The 26,219-nt window shown below is 36.8% G+C and overlaps 1 protein-coding gene and 1 long non-coding RNA gene across 6 annotated transcripts in view; one reads left to right on the top strand and one right to left on the bottom strand.

The window, feature by feature from the left end:
- Positions 1-5,751, bottom strand: part of LOC145721285 (uncharacterized) — a 47,617-nt gene extending 41,866 nt beyond the window's left edge. For 2 of the 4 annotated variants that reach the window (XR_014144898.1, XR_014144897.1), the window contains exon 1: positions 5,541-5,741. This is a non-coding gene — a long non-coding RNA (uncharacterized LOC145721285). Of the gene's footprint in view, positions 1-5,540 lie in introns of all 4 variants that reach the window. The other 2 variants (XR_014144899.1, XR_014144900.1) reach the window with 2 other exon arrangements.
- The window catches only part of PDE4B (phosphodiesterase 4B), a 428,537-nt gene that overhangs the window by 74,078 nt on the left and 328,240 nt on the right, over positions 1-26,219 (top strand). The window lies entirely within an intron of this gene.

Consider the following 26,219-nt stretch of genomic DNA (forward strand, 5'->3'; position numbering starts at 1 on the left):
TGAGCTGGGATTTGACTCAGAGCATGCGGGAAAGTGAGCAAAGTTCACTGGAGTCACAACATGAGATGCAAGATGGCAAAGAGAGGAAGTGCTTGTAGATTGGAGCCATATTTTAGAGATTCCACTATCATGAACAAGACTTGGGGCTTTATTCCATTATCAATGAGAGCCACTGCAAGGTAGTGAGAAGGGGATTGCCATAAATAGCTTTTACTTTGGTAAGAGACTTGGCAGGCATTGTGGAGAATGGATTGGTGGATGAGGAGATTAGAAGCCAAGGGAAAAAGGAGAATGTGCATTTGAGAGTGATGACTTCTAATTATTGTGTATATCCCATAACATTGAAAACGGTGCTGATGACATTTTTTACGACTTAACAAATTACTGTTTATGGAAAACGGGAGGAAAGTATGTAAATTTGGTATCTCCTTACATTTATCATCTACATCCTGCATAGTACTAGCTGATGCACACTATCTCCAAATGCATCAAACAATCAGAGCAGAGGTGCTTGGGAGGATGGTGCATCCGGAAAAACCCTAGGGCTCAGTCCTAATTTACTAGAGGTGCTTGTGTTATATTTTGTGTATATCCTGGAGGGTTTTGTGTATGTGTGTGTATATGTGTGGTTTTTTGTTTTGTTTTTTTGTTTTTTTACAGAAATTATCTTTGTTTATGGACTGAACTGAATGCCAGTAGAAATCTATGCCTCATAGCCTGAGTCTACTGCTTTAATGAGGGCAAGCATTTTCTCAGTAATGCAAGTCTATAAATGGTGTTTTCCTGGTTTTTTAGTGTACGCAAGTATTCAATATATTGAATTTTTAAAATACTTACTGTAAAAAGGGCTTTGTAAAGTAATGATGACATCTCCCAAGACACATGCTGGAAGGTGGTCTGGCAAGAATGCCTGCTGTCCAACTGCTAAAGTTTATCCCCCTTTTGTGAAATACCATTTGCTTTCCTTTCCTGTTCTTCCCTCTTTTGTGGTCTCCCAGTTTTTCTCCTTGAATGTTTATAGATGCTCTCTTCTCTAACATCACTGTAAAGACACCAGCAACATTATGCTTGAGGCATTTAAATGACTGTCAGGAAAGAATCCCTAATGCTAACCAGGGTTTACCAGGCCCAACATTATCCAGCTGCAGGCCACCTGTGACCTCATCTCTACTCTCCTGCTATGGTAGCCTTCTTCCTGTTCTTCAACAAACCGAGCATGTTTTCACTCCTGGGCCTTTGCACTTGGTGTTCCTTCTGCCTGGAAAGCTAGTCCCTTAGATGTTGACATGGCCCCTCTCTTACTTCTATTCAGGCTTCTCTTAAAATGTCACTTGCTAGAGAAGGCTTCTCTGACACCTCCATCTAAAAAAAAAAAAGAACCCTTTACTTCCCAGTCCCTTACTCTGCTTTATTTTTCTTCTTGGCACTTATCATTACCTGAAAAGACATGCTCGTTTGTTATATTGGCTTTTTATATTATTATATTGTTTTTTTCCCTCTGTTATCTGTCAACCCTTCTAAATTAGATGAGGGCAGGGATTTTGTCTTCTTTACTACATCTTAATCACCTACAAGCAAGGCTGGCACTTCATAAACACTTGTTGAAAAGATAAAAGAAGGAATGGCTCTGCTTCCTGTTCTTTGCTCTTTATTCTTAGAGGGTCTTTCCTTTGGCCTGATATGAGAGAAGAGAAAAGGAAGCTTAGTTAATTCTCATTCTGCAAGTACTCCATCCATCTCTTAATGGTTGTGTTCCCTTTCTGCCAGGAGGGCTCCTCCAACTTGCTAACTATTCTGTGCTCTATGATATTGCAGATGCAGGCTAAATTACAATATGTCACTAGAGGCTACGTGTTTTACATGGTAGCCTGTTTAATTAAGCCACTTGGTACAAATCATACCACCTAGGCTGTAGTGCTGTAAAGTAAATATTTGTCCGGAGCACTGTACAATTATTTATTTGGTTATTCTTCATGCATCAAATAGCACAGTTGTTGCTTCAGCTCAGGAAAGTTCTACATATCTCTTATTAACTGTCTAGATGGAAGTGTTGTCCAGAGGAATCTATTTGCTATTTGGCCTTTAAAACATTTGCATATTATATATTAAAATGTTTAATTATCTGTGTTTTCCCACTGATACAACACCTAAAATATTAACAGTAGCAAGAGCTATGGCCATTTGAGTTTTTTGTGGGATTTCCCCACAGGGAATTTGGAAGCAAGAGTCCATGACCTGCAGAGTGAGGAAATTGTGAATTAATAACCCTTGTTCTTTAGAAAAGACATCAGCAGGAGTGAACATTTTCACTTGGCGCTGTCTCATTTTTTCTGTACTTTGAGGGTGAGACCTCTGTTGCTCCCAGTAATTTGTCTGACACAGATATGTTTCAATCTCATTGTGTACTTTAAGTAAAAAAAAAAAAGTAATTTGTTGACTGTCTCAGATTACTTTTGCTAGAACTGAGACATTTTCTCTTTGAGGGAGAATGAGAATGACTGCTTTAGACCTTTGGTGGACAAGAACACCCGTCACATGGCATGCTCCCCTGACAGACCCTCTTGTCCTCCTCCTACCTATACCCCTCATGACTCAGGCTTACTGCGAATTACACAGATTGGAAATAAAGGGGGAGGGGTAGTATGGCTTCAAGAAAATGGCTTTCAAACTGCATTTTCTGGAATATCAGTGTGTTAGGAACCATTTTAGGTATTCCTTGAAAAATAGGGTGCTGACGATCTTTTTCCTGGTCCCAGGTGAATAAAAAAACATGGATGACTGGAGCCTTGGAGAATTTTGGAGGTGTCTCAATAGATTCCATAATATCCAAGTACTTGAAAACCCAGTTTAAGAGATTAAGGAATGGAGAGAGAAAAAATTTCTGTGTCTATGCTTGGTAAAGTCATAGAGATTTGCAGACAATTTATAACATTAAAATTATATGCATCTAAAATGAACAGGAATGGACAAATGAGGAAGGTGGAAGTGTCTGGGTCAGGGAGAGGTCATTAGGAGTGAAGATTTTTTTTTTAAAGATTTATTTGAGGGGCGCCTGGGTGGCTCAGTCGTTACGCGTCTGCCTTCGGCTCAGGTCATGATCCCAGGGTCCTGGGATCGAGCCCCGCATCGGGCTCCCGGCTCTGCGGGAAGCCTGCTTCTCCCTCTCCCACTCCCCCTGCTTGTGTTCCCCCTCTCGCTGTCTCTCTCTCTGTCAAAAAAAAAAAAAAAAAAGATTTATTTGAGAGAGAGAGTGAGCGAGAGAGCGAGAGTGGGGGGGAGAGGAAGAGGGAAAGAATCTCAAATAGACTCCCCGCTGAGCATGGAGCCTGACAGGGCTTGATGTCAGGGCTTGATCCCAGCATCCTGAGATCATGACCTCAGCTGAAATCAAGAGCCAGGTGCTTAACTGACTGAGCCACCCAGGCGCCCCTGAGAGTGAAGATTTAAAATTTCAAAAATTTGAAAGAGTATCAGAATGAACACCCGTTACCTAGATTTACTAATTAGTAATGTTTTTCTACATTTACTCTATCTCTGTTTCTCTCTCCATATCTAAAACAGTGTGTATGTTTTCTTTAGTTTGAAGAGAGCACATTTAGGTGGAGAGCAGTAGTTTTGGGATCAGAAAGAGACTCATATTTATTTATTTATTTTTAAAGCTTTTACTTATTTATTTGAGAGAGAGAGAGCACGAGACGGGGGAGGGTCAGAGGGAGAAGCACCCGCTGAGCAGAGAGCCCGATGTGGGACTCGATCCCGGGACTCCGGGATCATGACCTGAGCTGAAGGCAGTCACTTAACCAACTGAGCCACCCAGGCACCCATCATATTTATTTTTAAAATATGGAATTTTTATCCATTCCATCAGCATGTTCTCATATCATGATTTGAGTTTAATTCTTAAGAGTATACTAGCATACCGACAAGTTATAAGTAAGTTGTGTCCCCATTTTTAAAGTCAACTATTGGAACAGTTAGTGGAGGGTTAGAGGCATCTATAATAGTTTATGACTTTTCCTAGTGATAAATTGTGGTTTTAGGTGCTTTAAACAGTTTCTAAGATGATGGATATCTATAGCATTTAAATTTTCTTTCCCCAAGAAGAGATGTTATTTCTTTTTCTAAAACTATAAAACTGGTATCATTAGAATGGAAGGTTATATAATGTCTTTAGGGGCGCCTGGGTGGCTCAGTTGGTTAAGCGACTGCCTTCGGCTCAGGTCATGATCCTGGAGTCCTTGGATCGAGTCCCGCATCGGGCTCCCTGCTCGGCGAGGAGCCTGCTTCTCCCTCTAACCCTCCCCCCTCTCATGTGCTCTCTCTCATTCTCGCTCTCTCAAATAAATAAATAAATCTTTAAAAAAAAAAAAAAAAAAAAAAGAATGGAAGGTTATATAATGTCTTTATATACTACACATGAGGTTCTATGATTGTATAATTTTGATGTTATCTTGAATTTTATTTTTTACTATTAATCTTCATTTTATGTTACATTGTCTGGAGTCAAGAAAGCTAGTTGGTTTTAGTATTTTTTTTTTAAAGGTTTTATTTATTTATTTGACAGAGAGAGACACAGTGAGAGCAGGATCACAAGCAGGGGGAGAGGGAGAGGGAGAAACAGGCTTCCCGCCGAGCAGGGAGCCTGATGTGGGGCTCGATCCCAGGACCCTGGGATCATGACCTGAGCCGAAGGCAGACGCTTAACGACTGAGCCACCCAGGCGCCCCTGGTTTTAGTATTTTTGACTTGCTATTGAAATTTTAGATCACTTAATTATATTGGACCTCAGTTCCTTCATTTGCAAAATGGAGAAAATAGCCTTATGTTTAAATATTTTCAAATGTAATTTAATTTAAAAAACATATCTATCTGGTCTACTAGCTGTCTTCTAAGAAGTATATTAAAGTATTTAACACAGTACTTCATGCATTATAAATCACATAATAGATGCTACTGTTTAACTAAATAACTTTCTAAATCTCTAAACATACACAGACATTCACATTATTGTCAGCCATGGTTGGTAAAGCAGAAATTATTTTTCGTTATTTGAAAAGCATCACTGGGTATGGACTGTGCCAATTTGAGAGTGAAAATTCATGTGAATTGGCAAAGAAATAATTTTATAATATCCACAGTGTGACCATTCCATATACTGAAGAAACAAAATATCATTTATTTATTATCATGTGATAATCACATTCTAATGAACCGTACGTAATTATATGGATATGCATATCAGAAGACCCAGTGTGAATAGCTTACGTCCTCTAAGAAACTTTATGGCCTTGTTTGGCTGCTATCACCAAGATATTTTGAAAAGTCATTTGTTATTGTCCACTGTGTGAAAGAGATAGGAAGAGAACCACACTGAAGTAATTCCATCCATTTGCACCAATCAACTTGAAAGCAAAGGCAGGAAAAAAAAAAAAAAGCATAAGAAGATGCCTTGTTTATTTCAATATACCACCTATAAAAAGTCAATATAGGATTCAGTGAACAAATGCTTTGGAAAAATTCCAGTGTCATCAAAAACTCACTTATCTTAGAATGTCTCCTTGCGGGCGCCTAGGTGGCTCAGTTGGTTAAGCGACTGCCTTCGGCTCAGGTCATGATCCTGGAGTCCCAGGATCGAGTCCCGCATCGGGCTCCCTGCTCAGCAGGGAGTCTGCTTCTCCCTCTGACCCTCCCCCTCTCATGTGCTCTCTCTCATTCTCTCTCTCAAATAAATAAATAAAATCTTAAAAAAAAAAAAAAAAAAAAGAATGTCTCCTTGCTACCCTTTCAATTCCTCCACAAATTAATAAGCTCAGTCTGTTTGTTACAGTATGGAAGGTCTGAGAGTGCTTCTGTGGCTTATCTGGGCCACAATTACCTCAGCAGTTTATACAGGAAACCTCTCTCTCACCATCAGGACTATTTGTCTCACGATGAAAGGTCACCAAATTCAGGGATCCAACTCTCTCTTGCTGGTATCTTAGCTGCCCATGCCTTTCTCCTGAGATTTTACCATTGAAATCCAAATGCAAATTTTAACTTCATGGGGATAACTATGCCCTTTCTCTTTACCTATCAGCTTTCTCTGCCAGGTCTGCGCTCAGTCAGGAACCAGAGTTGTGTCTCTAACATGCTCATGTTTACCAAAACAACACAGGGACTGTAGGAAGCTGGGTGGTCTGGTGCAGAACATAGCATTTGAATCCCAACTCCACCTTTTACCAGACACTAGGTTTTAGGCAAACCATTTAACTTAGCTTGGTTCCTCTTTCTGCATCTGAAAAATTAGAAAAATACTACTTGTATTTCAAATGGTCAACAGACGCATGAAAAAATTCTCAACATCACTCGGCATCAGGGAAATACAGATCAAAACCACAATGAGTTACCACCTCACACCAGTCAGAATGGCTAAAATTAACAAGTCAGGAAACAACAAATGTTGGTGAGGATGTGGAGAATGGGGAACCCTTCTATACTGTTAGTGGGAATGCAAGCTGGTACAGCCATTCTGGAAAACAATATGGAGGTTCCTCAAAAGTTAAAAATAGAGCTACCCTATGACCCAGCAATTACACTACTAGATATTTATCCAAAGGATACAAACATAATGATCTGAAGGGGCACCTGCACCCCAATATTCATAGCAGCAATGTCCACAATAGCCAAAGTATGGAAAGAGCCCAGATGTCCATCAACAGATGAATTGATAAAGATGTGGTATATATATACAATGGAGTATTACTCAGCCATCAAAAAATTGAAATCTTACCATTTGCCATGATGTGGATGGAACTAGAAGGTATTATGCTAAGTGACATAAGTCAATCAGAGACAGACAAATATCTAGAAGGTATTATGCTAAGTGACATAAGTCAATCAGAGACAGACAAATATCATATGATTTCACTCATGAGAAATTTAAGAAACAAAACAAGATTGTAGGGGAAGGGAGGGAAAAATAAAATAAGATGAAATCAGAGAGGGAGACAAACCATGAGACTCTTAACTATGGGAAAGAAACAGGGTTGTTGGAGGGAAGGTGGGTGGAGGGATCAGGTAACTGGGTGATGGGCATTAAGGAGGGCACGTGATGTAATGAGCACTGGGTGTTGAATGCAACTGGTGAATCACTGAACTCTACCTCTGAAACTAATAATACACTATGTGTTAATTAATTGAATTTAAATAAAATTAAATTTAAAAAATACTACTTGTATCTCATTAGGTCACTACAGAGATTAAATGAATGTGTGTACAGTGCTTAGCACAATCCCTGGCCAATGACAGGTAATCAGCAGACATTAACTCACCAATGTATCCACAGCTTAGGATTCCATATAAAATTTATAATATATATATCATAATATAAATTAAATATTTCATATGACATGGTTTAATTAAATAAGTTTTTATTAAGCAACTGTTGTGCGTATTCATTCTTTTTAGACTATTTTGTTTCATAGGATACTTAGTTTCCTAGGATCATACTTTATCTTAAAGCCCATATGAACTGTTCTTTCCACAGTAAGATAAAATTTAAAATGAAAGAGAAATCACCATGTGTAATGGGGTTTAATGACTTTCATTCTTTACAAAGACAACTGCAAATGATTTTGTCCATAAAAAGATTTGTATTCTTTAAGATTTCAGTAACCTTCTTGAATTCGATACTTGTCTCCGTTAGTGAAACTGGATGCCAGTGAAACACTATTTCTTTAAGTTAATTTAAATATCTTTCTCCTAAATTAAAAAAAACAAGTTTTTTTCCAAGGACCAGAATGTCAGTGAAGTTGTTTTCCCTAGTCAGTAGACTCTAACCTCCTAGTTATTTGTTTATATAAGAGAGTTTATTCATGAGAAGCAATGCGGAAAGAGCTTAGGATCTAGAGTCAAAGAACCTAGACGTTCACGCTGGCGCCACTACTTACAAACTGTGTTTTTGTTTTGTTTTGTTCCTGAGTGGGGCAGAGGTAGTCCTTTAACCTTCTGGAACCTTAAGTTCCTCTTCAGTAAAGTAGAAATAAAACAGTCTTTTCCCTACTCATATATGACACTTCTAAAATTAATCAGAATTGTTGAAAAACACAAAGAATTGGAACCTCTTTGCTGGAAGAAGAGCAAAGATAAGATTATAGGACAGATAGTGATGATAAATTATTGCTAAGGATTACAAAACAAAGTGACTGGCTTAAACGCTGCCGGTGTTTTGGGGTTGTATGTAAAGAGCATCGTGTTAGTAAACACGATTAAATAACACACGCATTGTTCCCTGAATGTTTTATTTCATACAAAAGAGGAGTTTCTGCTCAGTAGGACCACTTATGTGAAAGACTGTAAAGGAGACAGGGGCTAGACTAAATGGTAACTTTGGATCTTATCTGCCCCCATGGGTCTTGACATCACTTTTGTGCTTCCTGCAGAAATATAATAGAAAGCTTGTATAACCAATATTCAGTGCAGTGAAAGTTGTGTTTAATATTTATCCAGATGACTTTACAGCATTTAAATCAAATTGCTCTTTATTTCTTGGTCATTTCCAATAATATTTATGGATGAAAACAGAAATAAAGATTATTGCTTTTCTTTTGACACAGACTTCCTTCTCACATTATCACTGATCAGGTTGATTCTGTCTCCTAGCAATTGAAAGGCAGTAAAATATTATATCGTTAAGACAGGTGTTTCTATTCAAGCGAATTTGTACATCATTGAATAATCTGCTATCCAAATAAACTCAAAGCTTTGCAACAATGCAAAATAAAGTAAAAGGATTTGGGGCTTCACAGGGATCATGCCAAGTTTCTGGTTCTGTCTAAATTAGTAAGATTTTTAGGACCCTATCTGGCAGTTGTAGATTAAATTAAGCAACTGTTTCATCTGCATAAAGATTTGCAGAGCCTAATATGAAAGAGCTATCTTTATAAACAGAGTACTTGCTTGGGTTTCAGAGGATTTGAGTTTTAATGCCAGTTGCATCCCAATGCTCTGTGAGCACATACACTGTATATTTGCTGCTGGTAGCTTTTTTTGTCAAGTGGAATTAATAATTACCTGTTCTACCACCCTTACCTCATGCATTATGGTATGCATATTGAATACAAGTGGCTATAGAGCGCTTTGGTTTTCTGCAAAGTAACTTGGCAGAGACATTCAGAAGAAAAAAAAAGACTTCTAAGAAGTTCTAGGCATAAAAGATTTTTAAAAATGTGACTCAGCTTTAAGATGCATTAATGAATTTTATATTTTATGTGAACCCTAAAAATGCATTTGCCAAATACTTGGTACTCTGATAGTTTAGATGTTTATGTTTAGAGTTTCTTAAAGCACTGTCATATTTGTATATGTCAGTACATTTTCAATGGCTAAAAACCAGATAGACATCACTTACTGAATTAATTCTGATGTGTGCCTTGCATTTTCATTTTTGTATCGATTCCAATCAACAAATGTTTATTGTTGGATAAGGCAAATATGAGAACACTTTGCCATCAAGGAGCTTTAATCTAGCCAAGGAGAGTATATAATCATTTGGCATGTGCAATAACTTTTTTTTTTGTTAGATATGTGTTAAAAGGATACAAGTATAAAGTAGAGAGCTCTCTCACTGCTACCAAGTGGTGCCAATCTGATTATGAAACTGAAGGTTTACAGAGCAGTGGTGCTGTTCCTCTTTCCAAATGTCTGTGAGCTTTGAATCTGCCCTGTTATGATGACTTATTTTCTTGAGCAGTTAATCACTAGTGAGGAATTGGAAACTGGTATACCAGCAAGTAATCTGCTGGTGTGAACAGGCAGGAAGGATGCTCTGAGAGAGAAAGACACAAGATAGCAGTATTGAAAATTTTTTCCACAAAAAATTATACTACATACATATCATCTAACCCTTATCTCCATTTACCAATGAGGAAACTGAGATTCAGAAACATCCACTGCCTGATGCTGGCTAACCCAGCTACAAAGGAGTAAGCCAACAAGTAGCTCATGTGTCCTGATTTAGGGTTATACAGGGTTTCTATGGACACGTTCCATAGATTCAGTGGCACTCCTCCGCTCCACCTCCTTCTCAGCCTCCAACTCCAAACACCTATGGGAAAATACCCAACGTTCTCAGACTCTCATGTCTCCTTATTAAAAGCTTTCTCACACGGACGACCTGACAAATTCATTCGCACTTAAGCATAATTGACTCCCGGGGTTTCATGTGTTATTCCATTTTATGGAAATGAACATTAAGCCAGAATTAATTTCTGCTTGTAGAATTTTGCACATTGGGGAGCGGAGGCAAGGGGAAGTATTTTGGGGGATGAAACGGCATTTTCAATCCCCTCAAGGCATGAGACCCAGATGATGGGCTGAATGTCCCAGGCATGGAGTTGTATTTGCAAACCTTTCATTCATTTACCACATTTACTGCCCACCTGTTCATGCCCATGTTTCCTGCCTTTCTATTTCTATGGATCCATTCTCTGTGTACTGGTTGAAGCCAGCCCTTACACCGTGCCCTGCATTTTATCTCTCTCACCCTCAAAGGCTTTGTTCTTGCACGGCCTCTGCTCTGAACATGCATCATCAATTTTCCATCCTATTAGACTATATCTATCAGTCTGCCAACAAGCCATAGCTCTATTCACAATATCCGTATGCTGATGATTTCCCAATTTATATCTCTAGTCAGACTTGTCTGAAGTCCAGACCTATATCCTTATCCAACAGCCATCTTGACAGCTAAATCTTCGACACCTAAAACTGACATCGTGATCTTCTCTTGCCGCTTTGTTGCCATCTGTTCCCTATCTCACTAAAATGCAGTTCCATTTTTCTCATTGCTCAGGCCAGAAACCTTGAAGTCTTCCATGACTCCTGCTTTTCTGTCATGTCACATTCTACTGCTTCAGCAAATCCCATCAGCTCTGCTTTCACAGTGTATCCAGAATCTGACCCCTTCTCTTTACCACCTCTGCCTCCGTTCTGATTATCTCATAGTTGGGTTGTTAAATTAACCTCTTACCTGGTCTTCACCATTTCACCCCTGCAAAGTAGTCCCCACACAGTTGCCATGGTGATTCTTTATAACATGTGAGCAGTTGTGCCAGTTATCTATTCAGAATCTTTCAGAGATGGGTTACTTTGTTACCCAGAGTATGGGTTAACTTGTTTGTACCATACCTGGAAGGCCCTATTGTTTTTGACCTATTGCTTCTCAAACTCTGTTCCTTCCCCTCACACCATTCCAGCTATACTTGTCTCTTTGTTGGGCCTCGAACAAACAGTATAAGCAGCATCCCCATCAAGATCTGTGCCTTTGTTTGTTGTCAAAAAAGAATTTCTCCCAGATAACTGCATGGCCCACTTTCTTCTTTCAGGTCATTGCTTGAATTCATCTAATTGGAGAGGACTTCACTGACCCTTTATATAAAATAACACTCCCTATTCTGGCCTTTCTACTATTCTTAACCCTGCTTGGATTTCTGTATAGTTTTTATACACACCTGATGTATACATATACATCTATATCCACATCTATATTCATGCCCATATCATCGCTATCTCTCTCCCTATCTATCTTGCTAAATGTCCTAAACCTATAAAACAAATGAGCACATGGTAAGCAGTTAATGCATATTTGTTGAATGAATGAATGAATTGAGCAGACTTTAAGTATCCCAGTTTTAAGCACCGAGACTCCAAGTTGAATGGGAAAGAGAAATGTGAACAGATAATTTAAAATACAATGTGATAGATAAAATAGTAAAAGTAAATATCTCTCACCAAAGAAGCAATTTTATATGCAAAAATAAATTTAAAAATATTATTAATATTTAACAATAGATTAATATAAAAACTTCAATTCAGATTCTGATTGCATTAGTTGTATGATCTTAGGAAAATAACTAATCATCTATTCTGTTCCTCTCATTGTATCCACTATGCCATCAAGTTTATTTTATTTTTGTGAAGGTTAAGTCAGGTAATATGATACATAGTAGACATTCGGTAGATATTATTTTTCTTTCCTTTCATATCCAATACTTCACTTTACATTCCCAGGTTAGTCCTCTCTAATGTGTCTTAACCCTCCATCATTTCTCAATGATTTCCTAAATTTCCACTTCATTGACTTTCTTCCATTTTCTTCCTACAAGAATTTTTGGCATCATGTAATGCTATGATCAACCTCACCATCCCGTCAAAGATTTCATATATATATGTGTGTGTATACACACACATATATATATAAACTGGTGAGTGCTTTAGCTGTATTTCTAAGGGCAGAAATGTGGATCAGTCTTCAGCATTATAGGATAGTAATAAGTGAATATTTTTTAATTGGAAGTAAGTTTCTTTGACTCACACTAGAACAGTGGTTCTTATGTCACTAATGTCATAAATGGGTGTGGAAATGATGTTCATAGAGTAAGGGCACTGGGAATTGCACATGAGTATAAACCATGACTGTTTTTTCCCCCTCCCCTTGCTATAACCAGACTATTAAAACAGCAACAGTAACGTGATTATTTTCAGGAGAGAGTATCACAATTGTAAATGTAACTAGTAGGGCATTATGTGGAAGAAAAAGTATTTGGAGTCATCATGTTAGACTAATCTCTTTGTGCCAGGTGCTATTTCTTTTCTTTTTTGGCAAATTGTTTTATTATATTTTATTTCCAGTTTTGTTATATAATTGACATGTAACACTGTGTAAGTTTAAGGTATACAACATAATGATTTGATATATGTGTTTACTGCCAAATGATCACCACAATAATTTAATCTTACATTGTAGGGTAACTGGTAAGTGCTGTTGAACTGAATTTCTTAATTTTTTTCCCCTAAAGTGTCTGAATTTTTATTGCACATGAGACAAACTTATTTTTGTCCCTATTTACCATTGGGTTAGAGACAGTCAGAGGGTGATACAATAGTGCAATTATATTGCATTACAGTGAATGAGCAAACCTGCTCACATTCCATTTGTCAAAACAATTAGGATATTTCTAAAATGTGAGCAGATGTGTAATAGAAATTAGCAAAATGAAAAACAATCCACATTTTTGGTTTTTGATATAAACACAGAACTTACATCTGGTTTTCTAGGTTATAATAATTGCAACCTCTTCCTTCTAGGGATTCAGTTAAGAAACTCATTGTTAGTTGAGATCTAGGTTTTATAATTGTTTTCTTTTTCATATTGTAATAATGACAAAAATCAGCAGTTATATCATCACTTTGCTCTGCTCCAAGTGCAGTTTTTTGAACTTCCATGCAAGATTTTTTTATCTAAGTTTTCACCAGTTGGGATCTCTTAAGGGTTGTTTAGCTTTCAGTGAAAGACAATCTTTTAAGGAGTTTATGTCCTAAATATTTTCTGGTTTTGCAGTAGCACACATCAGACACAGTTATTGTGTTTGGATTGAGATTTTCATTTTTAACATGTTCTCAAATTCTTTAGACATTTAATGTTTCCATCTGGTCCTCATAAAAGATTTCACATTTGTAATGCAGCTCAGGTTCCTGCTCAGAGATCATCATTATAATTCCATCCATGACTCTAGTTTGATAGAGCAGATACTTTTTTAACTTTGGATTTTGCTGTTTACTTTTGTTTTCTTCTTTTAAACCTAAGAATAACACTGGATTTTAATGGTGCATTTCTCTCTGAAAATAGTCACAGCATGCATCCCTTCACAACAAGCTTGTTCCTCACTCCCTTCTGTGCAGTTTGAAACTCTAGGGTAGGAGAAGTGACCACACTGTGAGTCCGGTACAAGGAAACTTAGAGTTATCATTCTTCCTCTTCATTAAACAATCTGTTCTCAGTCATCACAGATGGAGGGGATATTTTCAAGGACTTGAATATTTTCTTGAAATAGCCAAACAAACCATGTTAAATAGTAGGTTCTAGGGCACAGTTCAAACAAATGTTCATCATAACTTCCAGCAGGGTCTTTTCCATTTAGTTAGGTGCTCATACATGTCTGTGAATTTCTTTTTTTTTTTTTTAAAGATTTTATTTATTTATTTGAGAGAGAGAGTGAGAGAGAGAAAGAGCACAAGAGGGGGGAGCGGGAGAGGGAGAAGCAGACTCCCCGCCGAGCAGGGAGCCCGATGTGGGACTCGATCCCGGGACTCCAGGATCATGACCTGAGCCGAAGGCAGTCGCTCAACCAGCTGAGCCACCCAGGCGCCCTGTCTGTGAATTTCTTTAGTGGACACTTATGTAACCTTTAGTATATGCCAGATAATGCTCTAACAGCTTCATAAATATTAAATCATTTAATCCTCATAGCAACTTTATGCATAAAGTACTGTTAGTATCCTCATTTTAAGGATGAGGGATGCCAGGCAAAAAGGCAAAAAGATCACAACTAGCAAGTGGCAGAACCAGAATTCAAACTGTGGTGGTCAGGCCCCAGTCTATATTCTTAACTACTAAACTATGCTATGATTGAGTATGTTCAGCTGCCAATTTCCAAAAATCTATTCTTACTTTCCCAAAATTGAACTGCACACTCTGCGTAACTTCCCCAGCACTATGCTTGACTTACAGTTGACACTCAATGGATGTTTGTTTACCTAAGTGTTTAAGTAATAATGTCTGAGTTTGATGTACTTGAAATAGGTAAAAGCAAAGGTAAATCACCATTGTAGCCAGTGGAGAGGCTGCTCTTCATTCAGAAATGCCAGTGGGCCCTCGTATTTAAAGATAATCCATATGGGGCACCTGGGTGGCTCAGTTGTTAAGCATCTGCCTTCGGCTCAGGTCATGATCCCAGGGTCCTGGGATCAAGCCCCACATCGGGCTCCCTGCTCAGCAGGAAGCCTGCTTCTCCCTCTCCCACTCCCCCTGCTTGTATTCCCTCTCTCGCTGTGTCTCTATCTGTCAAATAAATGAATAAAAATCTTAAAAAAAAAAAAAAGATAACCCATATGTAAGGCCCTGCTATTCCTAAGATGATGCTTTGGATTTTGAATTTTCAAATCTGAGAGAATCGTCTTCATTTCATTCATTGCTCTTTACTGACACAGTTTTTTTTTTTTTTAATTTAATTGTGGTAAAATACCCATAACGTAAAATTTACAATCTTATGTATTTCTAAGAATACAGTTCAGTAGTCTTAAATACATTCACATTGTAATGCCTCTCCAATATAACTGCCTCTAGTGGAAGGAAGAGTACAGATATTAGAGATATAAATTGCACAGATAATTTTTTAGGCACAATTGTGAATGACAATATCAAGTGCAATCCAGTCAGTGAGAGGAAAAAGGCAAAGAACATCTAAAACTAAACAGGATGAAATGTCTTAGCCAAGAGATACCATACAAGAGAAATAAGAAATATAGGATATCGTAAGAAGTAATGAAATAATCAGTAATTTTGTAGATTCCATAAGCTTCCTATATTTGCAGTTTTCTAGTGGTAAAACACTTAAAACCACAAGGACTTCACCCTTTGATTTTGGGTCAGAAATAAATGAATAAGGAGCACAATAATGCAGCTTACTTTCAACCCCAAGTCAGACTTGAGTGGAAGGAGGTGTTGAGATTCCAAGAGGCAGAATACATAGGACAGCTATTGAAGGAGAGTGTAGGCTCTGTTGGGTGTTCTTGCAGAGAAAAAAATGCAAATGGGGTGGGGGTGGGATGGGGAGCAGGACTAGCTGGCGTAGGGAGCATTGGCTTCAAGCAAGAAGGCTGGAGGATGGTTCTCAAGAATTTAGATTGTGCCCATACAAACACTTCTTTGCTGTTTTGGGGTTTCCAGACTTGGCATCTTCTGTCAGACTGTTGAATATGAGAGCAAAGATTTGAGAGCAGGAAATTTATTGTCCTTGGATAACCGACTTCTTTTATTGCTTTGAGCATATAAAAGATTTTTTATATGTATACTGAATTAATTTATCAATTTCTATATCAATTAATGAAGTATTAAAATAAATCTGGAAAAGGGGATCATATCCACTAGACTTAGCCTACAATTTGTTCAATATTGGTGTGTTAAAAATAAAAACTACCTAATAAAAGGTCAACATGTAATATGTGGTTACCATAGTCAGGATAGTAATTTAGCATTTCTATAAACTAATAGTCTTTGAATTTATTCTACATATATTCAGTGTTGGTAGTAAACAACTGATTTTCTGTGGCCAAAAATTGCATATGGAATCATACTGTCTTGCTAACTCAATTTACTCTTGTTCAAGCATAGTCAGTAATGTGGAAATAGCAAAATGTCTCCAGTGCTTCTATAGATTTTCTTGTTTTTAAAACTTCATTTATGATGGAACCAGAGAACTCCTTGGGAAATTATAAAATAAAATGAGTCATTCTTTCCTAGTAAAAATCTCTATACAATCCATTTTTGGGGTTGGGAAGCTCAGGTGAGAGCAACTACTGAAGTGCAGAAAAGCTTAATGGAGATAACCCACTATTAGTAAGATTTAAGAAAATTTCTATCCAAGAGTGCTTTCTAAGAACCATTTACATTTCACCAAGTATATAAAAACTTGCATGTGGAAATCAGAGTTAACTGATTTATTCCGGTTGTATTTTAAAACCACTTACATATTGGCACCTGTGGATCTGGCTATTTTTTATATAGCTCTCCATAGATCCTAGACTCTTCGAGGTGAAATTTGCTTCTTATTTTACTGTTACTCTTGTAATGCAACCTATTTAGCTGTTTTAGTGAAAGTAAGACAAAGACTTTTGCCTAAAGAGTATGTGGTTTTGACTTGTATAATACAGTAGATTCTGACCAAATAGGTTTCACGATTCAGTATTTCAGTTTTGTGCTTTACTTTGCTTGTGCAGACACAAACAGAAATCTTACAAGACATTTCTAATATGAGGTTCATATTCTAATATCCCTTTTCAAAAATATTTGAGCATCTAGAAACTGTTTTACAGTGACAATCAACATCCTAGATGGTCTTCCAAATAATTCAACTTAAGGGTATGTTTTGGAAATAAGTAGCATTATCAGATTCAAATGATACTGTATTATAAATGTGTCAACTGATCATGATTTTAAAGATTTTATTTATTTATTTGACAGAGAGAGACACAGCGAGAGAGGGAACACAAGCAAGGGGAATGGGAGAGGGAGAAGCAGGCTTCCCGCGGAGCAGGGAGCCCGATGCGGGGCTCGATCCCAGGACTCTGGGATCATGACCTGAGCCGAAGGCAGACGCTTAACGACTGAGCCACCCAGGCGCCCCGATCATGATTTTAAATTAGTGGAGAATGCCATCTCTCTCTCTCTCTGTCCAGTATCAGTTGAGGGCCTACTGTGTGCTAAGGAAGATACAAATGTGTATAATAATAATTAAAAGGTTTTGTGATATAGACTGTGATCTATAAGTAAAAAAATAAATTATAAAAAATAAAATGCTGTAGGATGTCACAATTAGATAATTTTATATTTTTTAATGAAAATATAACATTGAAAACACCATTTTTAAGTTTTTTGCTGCTTTTTAGTGTTATTACATTCTTAAATTAATGGTAAAAGTACTTACTATTTTCACATTCAAATGCTTCCTAATATGATGACATACAGTTTTGATCACCTGTTTAATACTGATGAAAACTTTCAGTGGCATTGCCTGGGGCTAGTAGTTTGCTACATATTTTATTTTGATATTATTGCAATGACAACTAAGTGTATTAGTGCTTTTCCTAACCTATAAATCATTAATTAAGGAACTGATACCTAATTTATTTAAAAATAAATCTTTAGAGTAAGTTTACAGTTTGCATAGTTATTTAAATGTCTCTTGCAAGTTTATGTGATGGTTCAGCAAATGCTTTTTAGAGAATTATTTTCTTTTTTTAAATTTTCTTTTTTCTTTTTTTAAAAGATTTTATTTATTTGAGACACAGGTGTATATATATATAGAGAGAGAGAGAGCATGAGCAGGGGGAGAGGCAGAGGGAGAAGCAGGCTCCCTGCTGAGCCAGGAGCCCGATGTGGGGGGTCGATCCCAGGACCCTGGGATCATGACCTGAGCTGAAGGCAGACGCTTAACCATCTGAGCCACCCAGACACTCCTAGAAAATTATTTTCAATATATCACATCCTTTGTGCAGTCCTTTGCAAACCAGTTTTCTATGGGAATTCTTTTGCATACGGAAACACGGACAATTAGTTATTTACACATGTAACCATACTCTTTTTTTATTTTATTCTACTGTATAGCACTAACCTAAATTTAAGCTGGAAGTCTGTCCAGATCTGGTTTGGAAGGCTAGTTATATAGACAATATACTCAGAGAGATACAGGCACTAAATGTGCTTTTTTTGGTTCATTTGCAGGCATCATTCAAGCCCCAGGTTTGTATTCTTCAGTTTAGTTCAGTCAGCTAATAAGACTTCACTGAGTGGTCACTCATGACAAGACCTGCACTAGACTGTATACATAGAAGTCAAAGAAAAATTAATTAGTCACCATCAATAAACATTTATTGATAGTGGCACAATTTCTCTTTTAAGAGTTTTCAGTAATGTTGGGGAGATTCAACTTTTTTTAAAATACCTATTTGAAATTTGGCCTGTAAATTTTGTTGCTGGTCCACAGTGTAGCTAGCTAGGCTAGTGCAAGAACATGTCATAATTAGGTCAGGAAAATAGGTGCACTGTAGCAGTTTGCCAGGTATAGTAGGATTCAGATTAAAGCAGATGTCTAACATCGTAATTGTGGAAGTCATAAATAAACAAGTAAATAAATTATATCTCTTGAAAAACATCGAGAAACAGGATTCTTGTCATTGGGTGGGTAGACCAAGTGGTTATAATCCTTTGGTACCTTGGAGAGCTCTCAATAACCTCTACCTTTGATTTTGTGTAAGGTTTTACTGAGGTTTTTTTTCTTCCTAGTCTAAGGCCTACCTGATTAGTTCTATCACTGTGGTAGAACTAAAAAGATAGCTAATGCAGCTTTATTCTAATGTGATATGATTAGACTGAGTGGTAGTGTCAGGATATCATCTTCATCCTACTAAAACCTTTTGTCCCTCACTCTAGATTCCAGACAATACTTTTTGGTTCCTCAAAGTTACTTACATACTGAGGAAGACAAATAAGCTTATCAGGGGTTCACAGTGTTTTCCTGCTTTCTCTCCAGCAGAAGGATCATCTTTTTGGCTCAGACAGGAGAGGTGTTGCCAAGAACAAGGTGGTGTGTGTTTAGCTCCAAGTAGTGGTAGAGAAAATAAACACTGTAAGAGTTCAGAGAAGTTGTTAATAAGGGCTATAGAACCTATGAAAGACTCCACACAGTAGCTGGCCCTGTATAATGAAAAGGTTCAGACAATCTGGGAGAAGAGAGAGGGAATTTCAGGTGGAGAAAATGTTAACCATTTTCAACATTCCATTGATTTGGGGGGAAGTTAATTACCAGACAAAGTCTTTCTCTTTAAATAGCCTATAATCCACCTGAGGGAGAAAAGAAACATGGCAAGCATGAACCAACATTAGAATAACTACCAGTTATGTAGTAAAAGAACAAAGAAGTAAAATATAAACTTAATAATGATGCTTTGGAGATAAAGTCTTAGGAATAAAGGATCAGTGATGGTAGGGCTAATTAAGGCAATACTGCAGAGATTTGTCTCCTGATCTGAGTTACTATTTTCTGTTTCTTATGTTAGTGCTTCCTAAATGTATTTTGTGTTTGCTTAACTGGAGAATGGGCCTCAGGAAGAAATACCTATAAAGTAAAGGAAAAAATTCTGTATGCAGAAAGATCTCAGCTATACTTTACTTCTGTAGGTTCAGACTGATTTTATTTATTTATTTATTTATTGCTTTTGTGATGCCTACTCAGTACTGCTCATACTTCTGCCAGCCTCTTGACTTTTGGATTCTCTACTCTGAAAGACTCTCCGTACAAGTATTCTCCATTAATGTGGAGTAGGGTTGCTTGTATTTGCAGTTTTAGACGATTGAAAAATAATACTGGATACAAATAATAGTGTCATAAGTAATAGTATTTAATCTGGTTTTTCACTAGGGCATTTTCAGAATGTCTCTAAAAAATATAAATCTAGCATCACAATATCTTGGAGTTGGAAATACTTCAGAGGCTGCCTCATTTACTCCTTACCCAACCAGGTAGCCACTCCTCCTGGATCACATCTCTGACAGTGGGTTGTCAGGCTCTATGTGAATGGTTTCAAAGATGGAAGCTCCCCACCCAAGGTGGTTTTTCATTCCACTGTTGACTAACTTTAACACTTAAAAAAGGTCTTGCATTAAGCTAGCATCTGAGTACATGGCTTTAAATTTATTGTCCCAATTTCTTTCTAAGGAAGCTATACCAATGAGGTCAATTCATATTATTTATTCAACAGAACTAACCAGGCATATCATATGTGCAAGGAATTTTTTTGACCTACAAATGATAAAGTTATGAATAAGGATATTATGTTTTCCCTTAGTAAGAAGATAGATTAAAAAAAATAGTTTTGTTTTTTTTTTTAGATTTTATTTATTTAGAGAGGGAGAGAGAGAGTAAACAAATAGGGGGGCAGAGGAAAGGGAAAGAATCTCAAGCAGACTCCCCGCTGATCATGGAGCCTGATGCAGGGCTTGATCTCATGACCCTGAGATCATGACCTGAGCTGAAATCGAGAATCAGACGCTTAAGCAACTGAGCAACTGTATCAGTAGGTGGATAGGCAGATGAATAAATTCTAGTATTTTCTCTTTTTCTCTCTTAAATAATGCATAAACTCTTGATATATAGTTGATCCTTGAACAATATGGGGTTTAGGGGTGCCAACACTTCATGCAGTTGAAAATCCACATATAACTTTTGACTCCCCCAACTCAATTACTAATAGCCTACTGCTGAACTGTTACCTTACCGATAACATAAACAGTGGATTAACACATATTCTGCATGTTATATGCATTATATACTGTATTCTTACAATACAGTAATATAGAAAAAAAGAAAATACTAATTAAGAAAACTGTAAGGAAAAGAAGATACATCGAAAGTACTGTACTGATAAGTGGGCCGGCGCAGTTCAAACCTGTGTTTTTCAGTGTTAATTGTATAAGTAAATTTGGCATATTCCTTTATAAGAGAAGAATGTCAGATGGTGCATATTGATATCCTAATATCCTGTAGAGTGGTAATGTAATTTTTTTATTGCATACCTTATCAGTATAAAAAATTCAGGCAAATCTAACATGTATGTATAAAAATAACATGTATGTATTTATGTTAAATACATATTAAAATTATAAACATGAAATATTGAACTAAAATATTATGTATGATACTAAATAGGCATTTTTTTAAAAAAAGATTTTATTTATTTATTTATTTATTTGAGAGAGAGAAACAGCATGAGAGGGGAGAGGGTCAGAGGGAGAAGCAGGCTCCCCGCTGAGCCGGGAGCCCGATGTGGGACTCGATCCCAGGACTCCAGGACCATGACCTGAGCTGAAGGCAGTCGCTTAACCAACTGAGCCACCCAGACGCCCTAAATAGGCATATTTTAAAATATTTTATGTGAACATACATGTTTTATCTTTGTTTCTCAAAAAAGTGCCTTATACACCCCGCTTTGAAGACTATGTGATAGAGGGTAAAGGATTTATAGGTTTTTCCCTATTCAAATATATAGTCCCTTGAGAAAACCAGCATTTTGATTGTCTATTACATCCTTATTCTTTCTAATTGGACTCAAGTGATTGCAATATGGTAACACTTAGGATTTGGCTCAAGAACATATTAGAACTCACTAAGTTAAAAAAAATAGGCTTTGAGATAATATTAAGAGAGTTGGGGTACTTTAAGGAGGATTATGATAGAAGTAATGTCTGAAAAACAAATAACTTATTAGAAAGCTGTACTTTTCATACAAAAGTACCACAGGGGGAAAAACACTATAGCAATGCATAAAAAGGAATAGATGTTTGACACTGCCAAATAAGCTAAAATCTGGATCTCTTTAGAGGGCTACTAATCCATTTGGAGTACCGCAAATAGTAGAAATCTGGGATTTTATAAAAAATAGATATTTTCAAAGAACATAGTAGTACAGAGACAGATTTAAGAAGTAGAATGGAGAAAAAAGAAAAGAATACCTTTCTATTCTTTTTTTCTACTATCTGCTATGCCAATTTAGATTACCACACTACAAATTTAAGAGGCTTGAAACTGTACTTGTTTGTTCCCAGATCAACACTTCCACAAGATTCCTAATTCTGTTCATTGTATCTGTATCTTCTGTGTCTCCCAGGATGCAGACTTTAAACTTGACCCCTCTTCCCCGTTTCACAAAGAATTGGCTACTACACTCTTTTGATTCTCTGTTTGCAGTATCTACCAAGCAAATTGTCCTGTCTACTTAGGTACAGTAAACACTTAGGTTTTCCGCCAACCATAGAGGTTTTATGCCTTTTGTTTCACTGTGAGCTCTGGAAATTTTTATAGTGTTAAGTGTCAAGCTGAGGATGGTAAATGGATTTTAGTAATTTCATGTTTAGCTTCAACTTTGAAGAAATTTGTTGAATATATGTTTCAGAATATAAACATTTAATGATACATTTTTTTCTGGTCAATGAAATGTTTTGTTTTCACCATCCTTAGGGTTACAACTCTCAAAAAGAATTTTATTTTTTTATTTTTATTTTTTAAGATTTTATTTATTTATTTGACAGAGACACAGCGAGAGAGGGAACACAAGCAGAGGGAGTGAGAGAGGGAGAAGCAGGCTTCCTGCGGAGCAGGGAGCCCGATGTGGGACTGATCCCAGGACCTGGAGATCATGACCTGAGCCGAAGGCAGACGCCCAAAGACTAGAGCCACCCAGGTGCCCCTGAAAAAGAATTTTAAATATCAATGACATTTGGTCAATATTGCTTTAGAGATGAAAGTGTAAATACAAGTTTGGTTTTTTAATAAACTTAGAAATGTGCTTAAAATATCAATGATAATTTTTTCTCAAGAGTTTAACATATAAAGTAGAAGGGGCCATATTTATGATTAGGACTCATGGCTATACCTTCTGCCTTGACTCAATCTGACTTTGGACCTTGGGTAAATATCAGTCTCACTCAGAATAGAGCTTGGACTTGATCCTGTTGATAGTTCCTTTCTAGGTTTAGCTAACATTGTGTCTCACGTCCTCTGTTATCCCCATGTAACCCTACTTAGGAGGGGTCCATAGGATGGCAACATAGCCCTTGAGATTAAGTTCTCAGGCTTTGGACCCGGGCAATTTAAGTACACATCCTTGTTCCGCTAGTTATGATACCAGGGAAAAGGTTGTTTTTTGATCTGTAAAATGGGGTTAACAGTAGCACTTAATTCAAAAGTGTGGTGTGAGAATTTCACAAGTTAACATATAAAAAGTGCTTAGATCTCTGACTAGCACTTAATAACTATTATTTGTTTCTATTGTTGATATCCATATATAAAGCACTCAGCATAGTGCCTAGCATATAATATGTACTCAGTAAAGTATTAGCTGTTTTCTTATTGCCAGAAACTCTATTCCAATTTCTATAAGCAGTATTTCAGACTTTGACCACAAAGAAAAACAGATGAAAATATATCCTCTTAACACAAATCCATGTTCTTCACTTCAACAAAGAAAACCACAAAGTGGGCTGGGCAAATGACCTCCTGAAGATGGGTGCACAGTTCATCTTGCAATATCATAACATATGCATGTAAAGGACTATTTGTTCAATATATGGCTGAGTAAACTTGCTTTTTCCTTTTCACAGATGCAAACCAAGATTTGCTTTGAGCTATACTATCAGTTCTGTGCCCCTGTGGTGCTGTGAAAATTTACATTCAAATTTGTGGCCCTTATTTTACCTGTTAGCTTTATGCACTTTCCTATTTAGTATTATAGTCTAGTAAAATTCAAATATATGATTAGATAGGAAGATTGCTCTAGGCTTGTAGAATGTAATTTAGTACAAGAAAGTTTGAATAGAAACATTTTGAGATAAATGTTGTGTATATTACAAATATTTTAGAGCAAACGTTTTTCCAATTTATCATTGTTAAAACTGTTTTAGAGTAGAAGATAAAAAATGAATCTATTGACTCTTTGTTCTTAAGCTAAGACAATCCCAGTATTGATTCATATACAGTATTTATGAATGATACTTTTACTTTTTATAAGATTAACTATAAGTCATATGTTACTATAATCATCACTCTAGACAAAAGTTCTTACTTGTAATCATCATAACATAATAAGATCAGTTCCCTAACACCTGGACATAAAATCATGAAATATCTTAAGTGTTAAATTTAGGATATTTTGATTTTATAACTCTGTGAAATAACTAGTTTCTAATTTCTCATCTGTGATCACAATGATAAATGGTATTTGCTTGATATACAAAAGAACTTTCAACCGATATCCCTTTTGTTGCTCACTAGAAATTTATTAACCCTAATTTCAGAGAACTCAGAGGAATTAAATGACGTAGTCAAGTGTAGTGACAAAACCAGTATTAAAATCTGGGCTCCTGGGGCACCTGGGTGGCTCAATTGGTTAAGCGACTGCCTTCGGCTCAGGTCATGATCCTGGAGTCCCTGGATCGAGTCCCGCATCGGGCTCCCTGCTCGGCAGGGAGTCTGCTTCTCCCTCTAACCCTCCCCCTCTCATGCTCTCTCATTCTCACTCTCAAATAAATAAATAAAATCTTAAAAAAAAAAAAATCTGGGCTCCTGATGTCAAATACTGCATTTCCAGGTATTTAGAATGAATAGACTAACTTAGTTGATTAGAGAATTGTAGGTGAAGGTATAACACTTTTTCACCAGGGATTAAAGAAATAGGAATCCATATCCCTTCCTCTTTACTCTTCTTTGGCATCTTTTACAGAAAAGGACAATGAAAGCAGGAGGGGCAAGGAGACATGGTCAAGGATGGAAATCAATTCATAGTCAATAAAAATGGTTTAGCCAGTAGGAAAGCAGTTTTCCATTGGTGCAAATTTGGTGGAGTTCACCCGAAATATAAAATCAAATTTGTATTTTTTAAATTGACAAATTTTTGGAATTGGTAATGTAGAATAAGACCGAAATATTTCAGTGACACATGTATTTATTTTTGTGTGTGTGTGTATGTGTGTATTATTTCAGAATTGGGCTGTAGCCTACAAGTAAGTTAGAGAGCACTTGTTTTCATTTTTAATTATTGATCAGCCGCCTGTAAGGTTCATTTTCTATTAATGCGGAGGTGAAATGGTATTTTTGCTTCCTCTTTAGTTCTTGATGAACCCCATATGGTTCTGGTGCTCACAGCTCTTCAATAATTCAAGCGTATCATGGAAAAAAGTCAAATTTTGAAAATCTAGATCAGTGGTTCTCAAAGTTGTTTTTTCCCCCTTCCTATTAGCAGTAGAACTATTTCTTCAAGTTACATTATAATCTGGAGTTAAACTTTTAAAATACATTTAAGCAGAGCTCCTTGGTTTGCGTTTAAGAAAGACTATTATGCCACTGTCCCCTTCAACTTTTTATCCCTGTGTGTTGGCTCTAGAGGTAGCTCCTTAAAAGCCTGGGGCTTTCATTGGACAGAATTGGAAATATATTGATGTAGGTGATAAAATGCTCAGTTAGAATGTAGCTCTGGCCCAGAGCTTAGACAAACCAGATCTGGGTTTAAACCATGACCGTATCACCAACTAGCCTTGTTACCCTGAGCAAGTAGTACAATTTCTCTAAATGACATTTCCTCCTCAGTAACAGTGGAGATAAAATGGTGCCTACCTTGTAAAACTGTTCTGAACATTGAAGCAATACCTACAAAGTGTTAGGCGTATATTACCGATGTCAATATTTAATAATCTCTCCTAAGACAGTGATACTGTGTTGGCAGTATAATGAAGTGGTAGAGAAAATGCTACTCACAGTAATTACAGCTTTCTTGATGAGAGGCCTGAATGCTTCAAATTATAATCCTGAGACACTATAGTTTATGCTTTTTTTTTCAACTCTGAGATTTGTGTAAAGATGTATAGCCCACCTGGAATAATAAATTCTAAAGTATCCTTTAAGATACTGAACTGGTGAAAATTCTTAGGATACTGCCTAATTTTCTTTGGTGGGATATACAAAGTTAATATAATTTCATGAGGGCAAGATGACATACTTAATCTTTCCACGGGCAAACAGACTATCCCATTTGGGGTAGAGTCTCTAAACTAGAGGTTTATATGCCATGATATC

This window comes from Leptonychotes weddellii, chromosome 4, assembly GCF_054177405.1.
Source record: "Leptonychotes weddellii isolate Sample4059 chromosome 4, ASM5417740v2, whole genome shotgun sequence".
Classification (NCBI taxonomy): Eukaryota; Metazoa; Chordata; class Mammalia; order Carnivora; family Phocidae; genus Leptonychotes; species Leptonychotes weddellii.